The sequence below is a fragment of the Erithacus rubecula genome (assembly GCF_903797595.1).
Source record: "Erithacus rubecula genome assembly, chromosome: 1".
Taxonomy (NCBI): domain Eukaryota; kingdom Metazoa; phylum Chordata; class Aves; order Passeriformes; family Muscicapidae; genus Erithacus; species Erithacus rubecula.
In genome coordinates this window covers 65140334-65144067 of record NC_136658.1, presented here as the reverse complement: position 1 = coordinate 65144067, position 3734 = coordinate 65140334, and the positions used below count along the sequence as shown (strand labels likewise).

The 3734-nt window shown below is 36.8% G+C and overlaps 1 long non-coding RNA gene across 1 annotated transcript; it reads left to right on the top strand.

Moving 5' to 3' along the window:
* Positions 1-888: 888 nt before the first annotated feature.
* LOC306806837 lies at positions 889-1655 on the top strand. The gene is made up of 2 exons (XR_013775586.1): positions 889-1082; positions 1576-1655. It is a non-coding gene; the product is annotated as an uncharacterized lncRNA (long non-coding RNA).
* The last annotated feature ends 2079 nt before the right edge of the window (positions 1656-3734 follow it).

Sequence of the window (3734 nt, the reverse complement as noted above, 5' to 3'; positions counted from 1 at the left end):
CCAGAGATACTTGCTTTATGTAATAAATACATGTCTAATGGACAACTGTGCAGCCTGGCACCTGTGACATTCACAGGTGTCAAACCAAGACATCAGCTCTTTCATGCAGACCTACACTAGCTTTATCAAGGAAAAATGAAGAGACCAAATCACACAGAACAGTAAGTTTACATACGAAGTATGAACCAGCAAGGATTTTCTTCAATAAGTGTCCTGGAAATTATGAGACACCTCACTCATGAATTGCTTTTAGAGAAATGGAATGAAAGAATAGAAGAGAGGATGGGGAGCAGGGAGAAAAAAATACATTTTATGATACAAATTAGAGAAAATAGAAATATAAATAAGAATAATATAAAGAAAATATAAATAATCAAAAAGCACCAAAACCAGATGACTTCCTATTATCCAAAACTGTGGTTCAACAATAGACAGAAATTAGTGTTGTGACATGAATAAGTGTTGTAAATTTAGTACGCAGTCTCATTTTTTCCTGTATAAAATAAGATGCAAATTTTTTTGACAGCCTTCAAAGTCTCTAAATTATTTTACTTATGTTGATACATTTCCCAAAGAATAAATAAATTTAGAATTTAGTTGGCACAATATGTAAATCTATATTGCAGAACAATTAGAACCCCTAGAAAAACCTAAGATCAGGACTGCTAGGGAAAGGCAGTGGAGCTTTCACAATTACGAAGAAGTCACAGACAGGAGTGTCTGCATCCAGAAACCTTAGATGAACTCTCATTTATATGTTAAGTACTCAGCCAAGTACTCCAACAAACAGGTTAAGCAGACCAGATGCTTAAGATGGAAAAGGAAATTGTTCATGTAGAGAGTTATGTTACAATCCATCTTTGGTATTATTTCTTTGGGCTCCACAACCAGGACAGTGTCCCCTTTTCAAGCTGCTGACAATGTTCCAAGCTGAGATAGACCCAAAGAGAGTGCTGGCTGCATTATTCCTAAAATAACTTTCCTCACTGCATGGAGAGGAAGATGCTACACAAAAGTCACAGATTCAGATTTCAAGGTCTGGGTGCAGACGTTTTCTGTGCAGGGCCTTGGACTTATTAAAGGTTGGTGAAGCATGAGATAACTCAAACAAAACATTTTGGCCTGAATACAGTTCTAGTGCATGTTGCTGGAGAGAATGTACTTTGTATTTTAAGTCCACCCCTTTTTTTATTCTCTTCTAAAGAAATTTAGAGAAATAAAGCAAGAAAATCTTCAAGCTTTAATAACAAAATCAATGATAAAATTGGCAGGGAAAAGAGCAAAACTCAATTTTGCTGTCATTGTCTGCACTCACTTTTTTTTCTCTTCCTGATTAATTTCACCCTCTAATAATAAAACGAGTCAAACCTCACATACAAAAATACAATTACTGGCATCTTTCAGACTTGCTTCCTAGCACAGGTCATGAAGATAATAGATCAGACCCTTTCCTATGCAATTCTATTTTACCTCTTCATTTACAGCTCACCAACATCTACTCCTTCATTGCCTTCAATATCCCTCTCCTGAGTTTTATGCTGCATTAGTTTATCTAAAGTAACTGCTTTTCTTTAGGTGGTTCACTGCACCTTCTAGTGAGGGTCATGATCAGGAGAGGAGTTTCCCCCACTGAGTACAGGTCTTTAATACTTGAACACATGTCTGGGAGGTATAATTTTGTCAGCTGTGTTGCCCCATGTCCCCAAGCCCTGTGTCCCCCATGCCCTTGTTTTCAACTCCACCCTCTCTGAGATTTGAAGGACACTGGTTTGGCAGTATATCATCCAGAACTTCCATTCTACTCCAAGCTTTCTTGAATAATAAAAGCAATAAAATCAAAGGATGATCAAAGAAATCACTAGGGATTTAAAATTATAATTGTATTTTATGGTTTATGGCAATTACATTTTGCTTTATATACTAATAAGAACAAAGACATGGCAATATTTTTTCTGTTATCCTATATTGCATTAGTCTCAAAACCAGAAAACCTGATTTACAGAGCCAAAAGCATTTAAAAATCAGTATATCCTAGTAAATTCTCTTTGTCTATCATATTAAATATGTAATTTGCTGTGATGGACAAATCTCTTTTGCTTTAATCTTTTAGGAATTTAGGAGCTCAGAAGAAAATGCATTTGAGCTCAACCTTATGAGTCAAACGATTGCCTACATTAACATAAAGAATATAAATACAAAAGTTGCAGGATTTGTATTAAACATTATGAATCTTTATTCACTTTAAAGAATAGATGTTCTGTACCTGCCAGACATGAGAGCCTCATCTCATGTCACAGGTTAATGCTCATACAGAAGCAGGGTGAGAGATTAGTGGACCATTGGAGATTACAGATATGTCAACTTTATTCTTTTCAAGCTCACAGCAACCTTATAAACAAGATAAAAGCAAGGTTCATGGTTTTAATGGTCAGTAGGGCACACATTAATTTATAAATCTCCAAGAGTTCTTTTCTTGGTTAATGTTCTTAATGCACTGACTTTTATGACCCAAATCAATTCTCTCCGTATTTTCTAAAAGAAGAAAGTGCAGGAAGTTTATAAATCCCTAGATGAGCTTGTCAAAGTAGATAAAAAATAACACAACCCCCAAAAATCTATGTGTCTAGAACATAGTATTGTGCCACAATCTTAAATTTTATTTCATTCCTGGTAGGTGGAAGCTACTTTTTATATGCCATAATGACTACTTAATGGCTGGATTATAGACATAGATATGCTTTTGCCAGGATAACAGAAAGTAGAAACTACCATTAAGGTTTGTCAAGCCATAAGGAGGATGCATACAGTAGATCTCACATGAGGTAGATGCTAATTTAATATATAGAATTTAAAATGTATTTGTTTGGTCTGTGGCTTTCTGAAAATCCACTTGGTGAAAATTTTTGTGTTTTCTATTGTTCATATACAAATGTACAAAACACTTAGAAAAATACAAGTCCATATTTCCAGTCTGATTTTTCTCTGAATTTTGCATAAAGTCAATATGCCCACTTTAGCATTGTTTGTTTGCATCTTGTATTTGTTTAGAGATATTTGTGGATTTTCTTCTAGACAATAAACAACTGTAATGGATGTGCTATTTTTTGTCACTGGGACAGAAATATTTCCAAAGAGGATTTGACCATCTGGAAACTTTCATTTATTTTTCCACTTGCCAGTAAAAAAATAGTGCAACTGGACTACACAAGGCCTTTTATTTCATGGCATTTCCATGCTTTCTGTGAATGCTCCCCTGCTACTATTGAGGATATGTTAGTCTGGAGTTCCAGGTGGTGTCCTTACAAGGGTGTAAGGCAATCCTTTGTTTCTTTATGCTTCTTGAAAGCCAACACAATATTCCTTTATACTAATATGATTGATACTGACCGAAGTACTGCTAAGTCAGAGAAACTTAGCCAGGAGTCCAGGGGAAAATCCCAAGACCAACAAACGCTGTCCCTCAGGACCCAGTGGGGTGAGTAGGGTAGATTCAGGGAGGATGGTCAGAGCCAAAGAAGGATCTGGATCACAGGGGTATAGCATAGTGAGAAGGCAGGTCTGGGTCAAGCTGGAAATAGTGAAAGTGGTGGCTGGGATCAGGCCAGGAACAGCCCAGGGATTGAAGGTCAAGTCAAGGGATTCCATGATGAGACAGTGCAAGGCTGTGGCAGAGCTGGAGACCAGCACTCCTCTGTCACTGCTGATGCTGGGCCAGTAGCCTTGGGCTAAACTGA